Consider the following 15,095-nt stretch of genomic DNA (forward strand, 5'->3'; position numbering starts at 1 on the left):
CCTTCAGGCCACACCTACTACAGAAAACTACAGGAGGGGTGGAGACAAGACCAGTCACCCTGCAAAAGGAGAGAGTGCAGAGTTGTGGGAGGTTCCATTCAGGCCACACCCACTACAGAAAACTAAAGGAGGGGCAGAGACAAGACCAGTCATCCTGCACAAGGAGCAAGAGCAGAGTTGTAAGAAGGGCCCATCAGGCCACACCCACTACAGAAAACTACAGGAGGGCGGAGACAAGACCAGTCACCCTGCAAAAGGAGAGAGAAAGCAGAGTTGTGGGAGGCACCCAGCAGGCTCTACCCATCGCAAAAAAAAACTACAGGCGGGGGCGTAGACAAGACCAGTCACTCTGTACAAGGAGAGAGAGAGAGCAGAGTTGTGGGAGGGGCCCAGCAGGCTCCAACCATTGCAAAAAAACTACAGGAGAAGGCAGACACAAGAACAGTCACCCTGCTCAAGGAGACAGTGCAGTGTTGTGGGAGGGGCCCACCAGGCCACACCCACTGCAGAAAACTACAGGAGGAGACGCTGAAAAGAACAGCGAGAGAGAGAGCAGAGTTGTGGGTGAGGCCCATCTTGCCACACCCACTACAGAAAACTACAGGAGGGGGTGGAGACAAGACCAGTCACCCTGCACAAAGAGAGGGAGAAGCAGTGAGCGGTCTTTATTACAGGAGAAGTCTCACATTGGATTACTGCACAGATCTGGAAGAAATACACAAAGCACAAGGATTCAAGGAAGAACACACATGATGAATGGATTGAAATAATATTTTATTATCCTGTGATGCAGCTTTTAAATCAAAGCCAGATTGAATGAAGTAAGAAAGGGTTTCAGCCTTTGTCATTTTTTAATAGCTCTGTGTCCCTATTGCTGATTTATCCCCTCACTTCCTGTAAGGCAGGAAGTGATGGGATATATCTTTAATGGGGACACAGACAAAAAAACTAAAAAACCCTACAAAATTTGATGGAGTAGGGAAGTGCTAAAGCAAAACTTAACTGTATCTGAGAACCACAAACTGAAAATGCTGTTTAATTTATTTTTTAACCTCCCTAGCGGTCTGATTATGTCAGTATTTCTGTGCTCAAAGCGGTACTTTTTTTGCATGGAAATATGTTGTTTTTTTATTGTAGGCCTGTAATTTTTTAGGAATAACTCACTGAAATCTGCCTGAACAAGAGTCTAGTAAACATCCCGGGTATGTTAAAACTTGAAACATGAAATCATAAATTATAATATAATAAATAATCATAAAAAATAATAATATAATAATAATAAATTTAATTCAATAATATAATCAAACCAAAAACACTGAAATGTGAAATATAGCGCCAAGTTCGCACATCACTGAGCAAAGTCGCAGAATCGTTTTCAGTGTCTGATGAGGAATTTCCCCCACAAATCATCATCACTCAATTCTGCAAGTGGTTCTGATTTACTATCGCTGTTCTCTAGCCGGTCTAAAACCGCTTTTGACCTAAAGGGACGGTTTTTGGATGCCATGGACTTTTCTCAGTTTCCAGGCAGAAAGAACAGTAACAATGCAGGCAGGGCACAGGACAAAGCACTCGGGACAAAATGTATGTGAAATGGTTTGATACAGGAATGTTATACTATGTGATTTTAGTGTATTTAGTGAATGTCAGTTTTTAAAATTTTCAAATTTCCCACCAGTTCCGTCCCCCCGTACGTCCCGACGTCACAGGGACCGGAACACGGAAGACAGATGCCGGCATCCGCCGGAGGAGATGACCGGGGACACATCGCAGGAGCGCCGGACAAGGTAAGTGCTGCAGGGAATCCCTGAGCAACGCTGCATGGTAAGCCCGAGTGTAGCTCGGGGTTACTGCTTTTGGTACTGAAACTTTACCCCGAGCTACACTCGGGAATACCGCCAGGGGGGTTAATCAAAGCAAACTCCCCTACCCATCCATGTCTCCATGATTTATTTTGTTGAATCACTTTTAACCCCCCATCCCTCCACCCCAAAAAAACTAGCACTTCTAGCTGTGGCCATCTTGAGTAAAGGGATATGATCCATGAAGCATTTGCTTCTTGGAATCAACCTGCCCTTAGCTCAGGCATGCAGGCAGGAACGTGACCTTAGCTGAGAAAGCCCCAACTCCTCCATGAAGACTCTTGGGATGTATGACATCATTTTGGACTAGGCCAGAAACCAGGAAGAACTCAACACATATCAAAAATAAGTATAAAACATGTAAATATAATATACCTTCCATTCTATTTAAAAATATTTCATGTTGATTGAGAGGGTTTAGTTCTGGTTTAAGGCCTCTGGTAATGTTTTTATTGCTGTTTGTATCTTCCTGCCCAATGACAACCAATCCCACCTATCTCTTGTATGGGCATTACAAACAGACAGAGCTATTTTCTCAAAAAGTAGGTGCAGAAACTCCCCCCTTCTGAGTCACTTCTTGTCTCCTTCCCCTACCCGCCTCTGAGCACCATCCACTGGTTCCACCCCCTACCTACACCTTTTGGAGAATACAGAGCCAAGTATCATTCCGTGTAATGTGTATAGAATTTGTTTCTGACAACAAGAAAAGCAGTAAAAAAGAATGAACCCTGGACCCCCCTCCAGCAACAATAGATTCTCCCAGCAACAATAGACCCTCCTCAGCAACAATGGACCCCCACAAAAAAATACCCCCCAGCAACAACAGATTTCCCAGCAGCCAGAATCAACAAATTATCCAGCAGCTAGAAACAATAGACCTGTCAGGAATGGACTTGCCAATAGTGGTGGGACTCACCTGCCTTGTGGGCTGCAGTACCAGGGCTGGCCAGCGGGTGCTCTCAACAACCAGAGGTTCACTTCGGCAATTAGCCATCACCTGGGGCTGATTGCAGGTGTATTTAAGGGATGGCCAGACCTGCAGTCTGTGGCTTGGTGTGTGTTTTTCTATGGGCCCCTGTATCTTGTAACCTGCATTCCTGTTCCTGTTCCTGTTTCTGCCTGACTTGTTGCCAACCCTGCCTGATCCTGACCTCTGCTGTTTTCTCCTGTTTTGATCCCTGGCTTGTCACCCTGACCATTCTCTCCGCCTGCTCCTCCTGTACCTACCTGCCCGATAGTTATCGACCCGGCCTGCCTGACTACGTTGTGCTCTATATGTGTATGTACCTGTGTATCTGTATCAGTTTAGGTTTGGGTTTGTTTCACCTTGTTGTATGTATTTGTGTTAGCTTGGGGTTTGGTGCACTGCGTTTATATTTGTATTGTTAGTCTTAATAAATTGTCTTATTTATACCATATCTGAAGCTTGCGTTTCCCTGTGTCAGTCCACACACTTCTGGTCACACCCGCATCCCTGACAAGAGCCCTCCCCAGCAACAATGGACCCCCACAACAAAACACCCCCCCAGCAACAACAGATTTCCCAGCAGCCAGCATCAACAGACTATCAAGCAGCCAGAAACAATAGACCCCTCCCCAGCAACAATGGACCCCCACAACAAAACACCCCCCCAGCAACAACAGATTTCCCAGCAGCCAGCATCAACAGACTATCAAGCAGCCAGAAACAATAGACCCCTCCCCAGCAACAATGGACTCCCATAACAAAATACCCCCTAGCATCAACAGATTTCCCAGCAGCCAGCATCAACAGACTATCAAGCAGCCAGAAACAATAGACCGCTCCCCAGCAACAATGGACCCCCACAACAAAATACCCCCCAGCAACAACAGATTTCCCAGCAGCCAGCATCAACAAACTATCCAGCAGCTAGAAACAATAGACCCTTCCCCAGCAACAATGGACCCCCACAACAAAACACCCCCCCAGCAACAACAGATTTCCCAGCAGCCAGCATCAACAGACTATCAAGCAGCCAGAAACAATAGACCCCTCCCCAGCAACAATGGACCTCCACAACAAAATACCCCCCCCAGCAACAACAGATTTCCCAGCAGCCAGCATCAACAGACTCCCCCCCCCCCCCCCCCGCGTTCCAGCAGAAAAAAAGCCCTGCAAACAGATAATACTGTATGTGTAAATCTCCCCCACTGAGATCACAGATCTAAAGAAAAAAAACCTAGATAGTTGCTGCTGTTTTTGTTCAACATTATAAAAAAAAGTGGCAGTTAATGTAGAATTAAGCCCTCTGTGCTTAATACTGAACACAATCAAATAAATATTCCCCAATAAACTGTTTTTTTTTTTATTCTTACCCCACCTTTTGCAGTTTAAAACTTTCAAAGCTACTGGCTCCTGCTCTCTCAGTGCTCCTTCCCTGAACTTCCAGTCTTCAGATGAAAATGTTAAAAGTGGACAGTGCAGTCTCTTAGCTTGGAGAAGGGAGGTGGGGGGAGGAGGAGGGAGGAGCATGGGAGTACCTTGCTATTGTAGGCTATGAGGCTGTGCATTTCTATTGATGCACACAGTGTAAGGAGAAACAACTCTAGTCCCTGCATGCAAGGGTGGCTCATTAGGATGCTGCAGGAGAAGGGAGCCACCGTGAAACAGGAAACCTGGGCCAGTGATGATGACACCAGCTTAAACCGGAACATAGGTAAGGGTTAAAAGAAGCTGCATGATCAGTAAGTGATTAGATCAGCTGCTGAAAGTGCTAATGAAAATGTAGCTGGATTGGATTCTGTGTCTCTCTCTGACTCTCCCGTCCCACTGGGGAACCCAACAGTGCAGCCAGCAATTCCGCCAGATGACCATAGAGCTGATCGGAGACCGGAACGGCCTGATCATCTCTGTTGTCTAAGAAACTGGAAGCAATGAGCTTTTCATCACATCACAGTTGTAAACAAACCCTTAGACTGATAAAAGCATCGGGTCATACTGATCATGGTATGATTCGAAGGTTTTAAGGACAGAGGAGAGATCTGGGGTTTAATAGACCCCAGATCTCTTAGTAGAGGACCTGTCACTGCCTATTGCTATCAAAGGGCATATTTATATTCCATGTGATAAAAATAAAAGTGATTAAAAAATTTAAAGGGACAGTGTAAAAATAAAAAATAAATACATCATTTTAAGAAATGTATCCACCTGTGCACACGCACACAGGCGAAAGCACGCATTGGTCCTGCATGCATACGTAAACACTGACCGCATTACATGTGTGAGGTATCACCACCAACGTCAGATCGAGAGCAATAATTTTAGCAACAAACTTCCTGTGTGAAGTGGTAACCTGTTAAGTCTCTTAAAAGTCGACTATGGATAATAAAATGTACGTAGTTTGTCGGTGTTGCACGAGCATGTGCAATTTTAAAGTGTGACATGTTTGGTATCTATTTACTCAACATAACATCATCTTTTATATTTGGTAACAGTTTGGTATTATATTGTGTTTTTTTACACTAACATGCAAAAAAAGTGCATTTTTTCCAAAAAAAACTGCGCTTGAAAAACTACTGCATAGATATTATGTGACATAAAAAATTGCAACATCCACAATTTTATATATATGTATAATGTTTGGGGGATCTAAGTAATTTTCTAGCAAAACATACTGATTTTTACTTGTTTGTCATACGTAGTTGGTGTTGCACGAGCATGTGCAATTTTAAAGTGTGGCATGTTTGGTATCTATTTACTCAACATACTGTAACATCATATTTTATATTTGGTAACAGTTTGGTATTATATTGTGTTTTTGTACATAATTATTAAAAAAAGTGAATTTTTTTCCAAAATATTGCGCTTGAAAAACTGCTGTATAAATATTGTGTGAAATAAAAATTGCAACACCCACAATTTTATATATATGTATAATGTTTGGGGGATTCTAAGTAATTTTCTAGCAAAACATACTGATTTTTACTTGTTTGTCATACGTAGTTGGTGTTGCACGAGCATGTGCAATTTTAAAGTGTGGCATGTTTGGTATCTATTTACTCAACATAACATCATCTTTTATATTTGGTAACAGTTTGGTATTATATTGTGTTTTTGTACATAATTATTAAAAAAAAGTGTATTTTTTTCCAAAATATTGCACGTGAAAAACTGCTGCTTAAATATTGTGTGAAATAAAAAATTGCAACACCAACAATTTTATATATATGTATAATGTTTGGGGGATTCTAAGTCATTTTCTAGCAAAACATACTGATGTTTACTTGTTAGTTGTACGTACAGTAGTTTGTCAGTGTTGCACGAGCATGTGCAATTTTAAAGTGTGACGTGTTTGGTATCTATTTACTCAACATAACATCATCTTTTATATTTGGTAACAGTTTGGTAATATATTGTGTTTTTTTACATTAACATGCAAAAAAAGTGAATTTTTTCCAAAAAAAAATTGCACTTGAAAAACCGCTGTATAAATATTGTGTGCCATAAAAAATTGCAACACCCACAATTTTATATATATGTATAATGTTTGAGGGATTGTAATTAATTTTCTAGCAAAACATACTAATTTTTACTTGTAAACAAAAAGTGTCAGAAAAGAAAAGTCTTAAAGTGCTGCAATGCTCCTAGTGCTGAAATGTAAAAGCATTGCTTCAGCACCATGGACAGCTACTGCAGGAAAACTATGCCATGAGGTCTGATACCCAGCCATCAGTTGCTGCATTAGTCAAGTGTTGCTGTAAATTGGGTGAATGTGACTGTGGAATGCAGGATGAATGCCACCAAATCTCGTGTCGGGTAATGTCGGGTAAGGTTTCACCAGGTAAATTGATTTTCCAATGAATCTTTCTTAAATAGATCCTTAGATTTCCCAAAGCATTTGGTATAACCAATTGCACTTTCTCCAGTGCTGGCTGTATATCTATGCTCTAGAGCAGTGGTCTCCAAACTGCAGTCTGCAGCCCAGATGTGGCCCTGTGCTTGTCTTTATCTGGCTCCTTCCACCAATATGAGGCATCAGGGGCAAACTGACAACTCATGGGGCCCCCGGCAATAGGGGATCATGGGGCCTATGAAAAAGGTACCAAGGGCATCTCATGAGGTCCCCTACTGACCCCGGGCCCTCGGGCAGTGCCCGAGTTTCCAAATGGCCAGTCCACCCCTGTGAGGCATTATTCCTTCCACTGACACCAAAGACAGAGCACTATTCCTCCCACTGACATGAAGAATGGGGAACTAATTCTAACACTGACTCCAATGATGGGGCACTATTCCTCCCACTGACACCAATGATGAGACACTATTCCTCTCACTGTCGCTAATGATGGGGCACTATTCATCCCACTGACACCAATGACGGAGCACTATTCCTCCCACTGACACCAGTGATGGGGTACTATGCCTCCACCTGATACCAGTGATGGGTATTATTCATCCCACTGACACCAATGATGGAGCACTATTTCTCCCACTGACACCAATGATGAAGCACTATTCTGTCAACTGACACCAATGATGGGACACTATTCCTCCCACTGACACCAATGTTGGGGCATTATTCATCCCACTGACACCAATGATGGAGTATTATTCCTTCCACTGACACCAATTATGGGGCACTATTCTTCCCGCTGATACCAATGATGGGGCACTATTCCTCCCACTGACACCAATGATGGGGCACTATTCCTCCCACTGACACCAATGATGGGGCATTATTCATCCCACTGACACCAATGTTGGGGCACTATTCCTCCCACTGATACCAATGATGGGGCACTATTCCTCCCACTGATACCAATGATGGGGCACTATTCCTCCCACTGACACCAATGATGGGGCACTATTCTTCCCGCTGATACCAATGATGGGGCACTATTCCTCCCACTGAAATGAATTATGTTTTTTTTTCACCAAGCCTATGGCATTGTTTACTCTCACTGTTGCCAGGGAACGTTCTACTCCCACTGGCCATAGTCTGCCCCCCTAAAGTTTGAAGGGCAGTTTTGAAAGTTTGGAGACCCCTGCTCTAGACTGTGCCTGTACTATATGCATTAATCAGGCTGCTTGTAATGTCCAGCATGAGAAGCATGTGACAAGGTGACAAACTAGAAGCACAATTGGGAGACAGCGATAGAATTCAGGAAGTGCCTAATCAAGGACATTCATGGCAGAATCCCCAGGGATTATTTTAATGAATGCAGCATTAGAAAATGTTTTAAAAAATGGAAACAATTTCTGTAATTACATTTGGGGGATTTGGGTTTAGTTTTGCTATAAACCAGACCACTTAGTAGTACTTAAAAAATAACACAGGAAAAAAAAGAGGAAATTTTTTTGAACATCAAGCTAGGACATTGTGCAGGGTTGTGACCCAGAAAAAGAAAACAACTGCTGCAAAAGTGACTGTAGAGCTCAATCTCAGTCCTGTGAAGAATGAATCCTGTGAAGACCGAGAGAGATTGAGCTCTGCAGTCACTTTTGCAGCAGTTGTTTTCTAATTCTGGGTCACAATCCTGCAAAATGTCTTTTTGTCTCATTCAGTCAGTTGATCATGAAGACTGCTTATGCTTACCAGACAACATTTTCCTGGAAACTGTATATGCCGTCATAACATTTGATACTGCACCTCACAACACGGCAAATAAATTGGCAACTTCAGTCACAGAGGCGCCAGCTAAGCGACACCAACAATTCACCATCTTTGAAGCTCAGTAAGCTCTGATATGACTTTGTATTATAAACAGAATGATGAAAGTGAGGCTTCCCACCTGTTAGCTAGGTGTCTCATCACACAGCGGAAGCAAAAGAGTGTTACATCACTTCCACTTTCAATGCAAACATGTCATCACTTTCGCACCTGCAAATCATGTAGTGTTTCTTGTCTAAGCCCTGTATATATATATATATATATATAGACACACAGTATTTCAATGTATATTTTTTATGTGCACTCAGCTTCTCCCTATAGAAAGATATCAGCTCAGCAGCATTGGATGGATCCTGACCTATTGATCCGTTGTACTTTGCGCCTCCACAAACCGCTTTGAAATATTTAAACAGCCGCCTTGTGTAAAAGTTATCAGGCTGGCATTTTGTGTATGGTAACCTTCCACTAATCTCTCCAGAACATTAAAGCTGCAGACTAATAGTCACCTTCCTTTCTTCCTAAATCCCACTGGATGAGAAAAGGGAAGAAAACACATAGATACCTGAACATCTGTCTACAGATCTATCTATCCATTTCCTGTCTCCTACCGGGGTTATTATCTATCTGCACTTCCATTCACACATGATCTTTCTTTCTTTCTTTCTTTTTCTCTTTCTTTCTTTCTTTCTTTCTTTCTTTCTCTCTTTCTTTCTCTCTCCCCCCTCTTTCTCTCTCTCTCTCTTTCTTCCTCTCTCTCTCTCTCTCTCTCTCTCTCTCTTTCTTTCTCTGGATTTTTACTACTCAGTTAGACACTATGCAATTCCACCAATTCTGACCCTTCAAGGGGAGGAAGGGAGAAAGACAGGGAAGGAGGAAGGAAAGAAGGAAGGAAGGATGGATCAGGAGAGAGGAAGGACTAATGGAAGGAAGAGATGGAGAGAGTAAGGCAGTTGGGAAGGAAGGAAGGAGGGAGGGAGGGAGGGAGAGAGGGATTGAGAGAGAGAGAGAGAGGGGGGAGGGCTAATGGAAGGAAGAGATGGAGCGATTAAGGCAGTTGGGAAGCAAGGAAGAAAGAAGGGATCGAGAGAGAGAGAGAGAGAGAGAGAGACTGAAGGACTAATGGAAGGAAGAGATGGAGCGAGTAAGGCAGTTGGGAAGCAAGGAAGAAAGAAGGGATCGAGAGAGAGAGAGAGAGAGAGAGAGAGAGAGAGACCGAAGGACTAATGGAAGGAAGAGATGGAGCGAGTAAGGCAGTTGGGAAGCAAGGAAGAAAGAAGGGATCGAGAGAGAGAGAGAGAGAGAGAGAGAGACCGAAGGACTAATGGAAGGAAGAGATAGAGAGAGGAAGGCAGTTGGGAAGGAAGGAGAGGGAGATGGAATGGCTAACAGAAGGAAGAAATGGAAAGAGGAAGGAAACAGATCAAGACAGGGAAGGAGTAATGAAAGGAAGAGATGGAGAGAGGAAGGCAGATGGGAAGGAAGGAAAAATGGAAACAGGGATTAGGGAAGAGGAGAGAAACAGGAAAGGAAGTGGAGATGAAGGAATGAAGGAAGAAAGGAAGGAAGGAATGAATGAAGGAAGGAAAAATTGAAAAAAGGAAGAAGATGAGAGGAGGATAATGAGAGAAGGAAGAGGAGAGAATAGAGGGAAGGAAGGAAGGAAGGAAGGAAGGAAGGAAGGAAGGAAAAATTGAAAAAAGGAAGATGAGAGGAGGAGAATGAGAGAAGGAAGAGGAGAGAAAAGAGGGAAGGATGGAAGGAAGGAAGGGAGGAAGGAAGGAAGTGGGAAGGGGGAGCAAGGAAGTATTTTATATACTTGGAAAAGTCAATCATGGGGATAAAAGGGAAAAAAACAAAACTATAGTTGAGCTTTGACCTGAATCCAGTTACTATTGCACCACAGAGAACCGCCATACTGACTCTCCTGGTCTCCGCAGTGTAGCTATTGACACAATTATTTGCTGCGCTCTCCCAGCTCATCTCACTATGCAGTGCAGCTAATTAATATCTCATTAGTCAGCAGGAACAAGAAATGTCACAAAAGACGCCTGCTAGATAAAAACAGAGCAAAAATGAAATATGCATGACATCCACCCTTTATTTACCACAAGGTACCACGGGTAAATGGAATAATCACAGTACTTTATAGAGGACCTGTCAGGTCATTCCGGCTTGGAGACATCAATTGTACTCAAGAAACAAAATTAACATCACTGCTAAGCCATAACATATTTGCATTTCTAATATTTCTGTGGATCAGCTTTTTTGATCATGAATGATGTACAAAATGTATCAGCATGATGACTTGTAATCTCCATCAGAAGCCCATGTGATGGGTCACAACTGGGAGACAGGGACAGAGCATTGCCTTCCTATCACAGGAAGTGTCTAAACAGGACCCTTCTTGGTGGAATCACCAGGTGCTATTTTTTTTCACAAGGGAACATAACTTCACAATATACATTTGCTTATCTTGCATACATTTATACTGTTCTAGAGCATGCTGGAGATTAAAAGAAATAATCAATATAAGCTAAGTATACAGAATTCCCAATTGCAGGCTATCTGCTTATATGCAATAAGTCAGTGATATTGCACATAGTTATATGCTGACAGATTTTTCTGTCTCTTAGGGACTTTATTGATATGATCTCAAATCTATACACCTGATGCATCCATTATGAGGGATCCCACCATCCCTGTGCTGAAGTTCTGTATCTGCACACCTGTTTTATGCATTATGAGGGGCTTCCACCCTCTGTGCTGATTTCTTGACTCTGCACACTTGCTGTGCCCATTATGATGGCTTCCCACCATCTGTGTGTGCCCCCAGGTCTGCATGAGTGCTGTGACCATTAGGAAGGGGTTCCCTGTGTTGATTTCCTGGCTCTGCATACCTGATGTGCCCATTAGGAAGGGTTCCCACCATCCATCCACTGGATTTCTGGCTCTGCACACCTTCTGTATCCATTAGGAAGGGTTCCCACCATCCCTACACTGTGTTTCTGGCTCTGCACACCTGATGTGCCCATTAAGAAGGGTTCCCACCATCCCTACACTGTGTTTCTGGCTCTGCACACCTGATGTGCCCATTAGGAAGGGTTCCCACCATCCCTACACTGGGCTTCTGGCTCTGCACACCTGATGTGCCCATTAGGAAGGGTTCTCACCATCCCTACACTGGGTTTCTGGCTCTGCACACCTTCTGTGTCCATTAGGAAGGGTTTCTACCATCCCTACACTGGGTTTCTGTCTCTGCACACCTGGTGTGCCCATTAGGAAGGGTTCCCAGCATCCATACATTGGGTTTCTGGATCTCCACACCTTCTGTGTCCATTAGGAAGGGTTCCCACCATCCCTACGCTGTGTTTATGTCTCTGCATACCTGATGTGCCCATTAGGAAGGGTTCTCACCTTCCCTACACTGGGTTTATGGCTCTTCATACCTTCTGTGCCCATTAGGAATTGTTCCCACCGTCCCTATGCTGGGTTTCTGGCTTTGCACACCTGTTGTTCCCATTTTGAGGGCTTTCTACCATTCCTCTGATGAGTTCTTGGGTCTGAGCACCAGCTGTGCCCATCATGAAGGATTCCTTCCACCCTGTGCTGGGATATTGGATCTGCATACCTGTTGTGCCCATTATGAGGTCTCCTGCCATTACCCAGACCTCCTCACCTGCTACACATTATGGGGGCTTCCACTATTCCTGCTTGTTTTTTTTTTTAATTTTATTTTATGGAGAATGCAACAATAGGGGCTTGGAAATACAAAGGTGGGTAGGAACACCCAAAACTTTCAGGTGGACAGGAGCAGAGCCAGGAATTATGTCCTGACAAGGCCTCTAACCCTTTCCTATTTACTTAATAATGGACAAGTTGGTAGAGCTCTGGATCCAAAGCAAGAGGGATAAGATTTTGATTTAAAATTGTAAAGGTAGCTCTCTGTCAGTCAGGGTAGCCCTGGGTGTTCCCAGAGTAATCTAAAGAATGTGAAAAAGGCAAAAGCACCATAAATATAATGTAAGTCCAGTAAATCTTTATTGCACACAACAGGAGGTCACACAAAAAAATGATGTGCTGTATTTTGGGGGCTCGGTACTCTCCATTCATCGAACAAAGACAGATCAGATTATTCTTTTTTAACTTCTCCTCCTGACATTCAATTTTCCCTTTGGTGTAAGTCCAGCAGATTCTGTTATAGCTTCCTTTTTCTTTTCCGTTTTTTATTTTGATTCATAACCTTAGCTTTTCATCTCTTGTCTGCTCTGTAAAATAACATCCATGCTATACCCTCGGTTAGGAATGCAGTGCAGACAAATATGAAGATGATCAGCACTGCGTGTCAAAAAAAATTAAAACAAAGTGAACCTGACAAGAAGAGAGCCAAACAAGTCCATATCATTGATATTTATTGAAGATAAAATGAGATATGTATCCAATGCAGATCAAACAATCCTCCTTCACCAGGGCTCAGATGGCAATGTGAAAAACCTCCTATAGGACTCTAATCAAGAACTCCTGGACCAGTGTTCTGTGTCAGGAGAGAAGCAACGAATTGTCGCAATCAATGTGTGTTGAAGGTGGTTGTGCAAAACACTGTTTTTGATGGTTTCATTTGAGTTTTGCAGTTGGAGTGGCCATTTCCTCCCCAACTCCCAAGGTCAGTTCATCAAGCACCTTTGATTGATGAAAATACAGATTCAACCAGTGCCTCACATCTACTGTTTCTTTAAAAAATAAAAATCAGAAGGAGATTTTTTTTTTTAAATATTACCGTGATCTATCCATTCCCCAATGAAGAAGGAGTATTGAGCCCCGAACCATGTTGGCTTTTTCTTATGACCTCCTGTCATGTGCAAAATAGGTCTACTGGACTGACATTATACCTGTGTTGCTCTCTTCCTTTTCACATTCTATTTTATTTACACTAAGTGTTTTCTTTCAACTGCTGTCCCCAATGGAGAAATTTCTCAATGTGAAGTAAGGAGGTATATCTTTGAAGGGGCTATTGACCACAGTAAAAAATCACACAGGTGTTCTATCCTTACCCACTGTGTCCATAACTGAAAAAAAAAAGTGTGTACTAGAGTAGAAATTCTGAACAAACTAATAGGTTCACTTTACTGTATGAAGAATGAAGTTCTTGTACTCTACTTGCACTTCCTGAGAAACTGATGCAAGCTTTGACTTACTGGTGTAAACAGATATAAGCTTCGACTTACTGGTGTACACAGATATAAGCTTCGACTTACTGGTGTAAACTGATATAAGCTTTGACTTACTGGTGTAAACAGATACATGCTTCGACTTACTGGTGTAAACAGATATAAGCTTCGACTTACTGGTGTAAACTGATATATGCTTCGACCTACTGGTGTAAACTGATATAAGCTTCGACTTACTGGTGTAAACTGATATAAGCTTTGACTTACTGGTGTAAACTGATATAAGCTTCGACTTACTGGTGTAAATTTATATAAGCTTCGACTTACTGGTGTAAACAGATATAGGCTTTGACTTACTGGTGTAAACAGATATACTGTAAGCTTTGACTTACTGGTGTAAACTGATATAAGCTTTGACCTACTAATGTAAATTTATATAAGCTTCGACTTACTGGTGTAAACAGATATAGGCTTTGACTTACTGGTGTAAACAGATATACTGTAAGCTTCGACTTACTGGTGTAAACAGATATAAGATTCAACTTACTGGTGAAAACTGATATAAGCTTCAACTTACTGGTGTAAATTTATATAAGCTTCAACCTACTGATGTAAACAGATATAGGCTTTGACTTACTGGTGTAAACAGATATACTGTAAGTTTCGACTTACTGGTGTAAGCTGATATAAGCTTCAACTTACTGGTGTAAGCTGATATAAGCTTCGACTTACTGGTGTAAATAGATATAAGCTTCGACTTACTGGTGTAAATAGATATAAGCTTCGACTTACTGGTGTAAGCTGATATAAGCTTCAACTTAGTGGTGTAAACAGATATAAGCTTCAACTTACTGGTGTAAACAGACATAAGTATTGACTTACTGGTGTAAACAGATATAAGCTTCAACTTACTGGTGTAAATTTATATAAGCTTCAACTTACTGGTGTAAACAGATATAGGCTTTGACTTGCTGGTGTAAACAGATATACTGTAAGCTTCGACTTACTGGTGTAAACATATATAGGCTTTGACTTGCTGGTGTAAACAGATATACTGTAAGCTTCAACTTACTGGTGTAAGCTGATATAAGTTTCAACTTACTGGTGTAAACAGACATAAGCTTCGACTTACTGGTGCAAACTGATATAAGCATCAACCTACTGAGCAAAGGTGAATCTTGCAGAGGGTCTGGGCATACCTCCCACTCCCATATGCCATTGACCAGGCTTAGTAACTGGTCAGTAGGGCACCTAGTCCTGAGCTGTGGGCAGGCAGGGGAGTGCCATGTGTTTTTTTATATGGAGGTAACTTGTATTTCTTGGGTGACAGAAGAGGAAGGCAGGGGAGTAAACAGTAGGTACATGAACCTGCAGTAAATCTGACTGGTTACTTTGCCAAATGTAGGCAAAATACAGGTACAATTTAAATTAGACCTGAA

The 15,095-nt window shown here is 42.4% G+C and overlaps 1 protein-coding gene across 8 annotated transcripts in view; it reads right to left on the reverse strand.

Annotated features, from left to right (window-relative positions):
* SORCS1 (sortilin related VPS10 domain containing receptor 1) overlaps positions 1–15,095 on the reverse strand; it is a 1,076,837-nt gene that overhangs the window by 714,632 nt on the left and 347,110 nt on the right. The gene's annotated exons all lie outside the window — the stretch shown is intronic.

The sequence above is a fragment of the Staurois parvus genome, unplaced genomic scaffold (genome assembly GCF_062004578.1).
Source record: "Staurois parvus isolate SC_StPar_1 unplaced genomic scaffold, SC_StPar_1.0 ptg001263l, whole genome shotgun sequence".
Taxonomy (NCBI): domain Eukaryota; kingdom Metazoa; phylum Chordata; class Amphibia; order Anura; family Ranidae; genus Staurois; species Staurois parvus.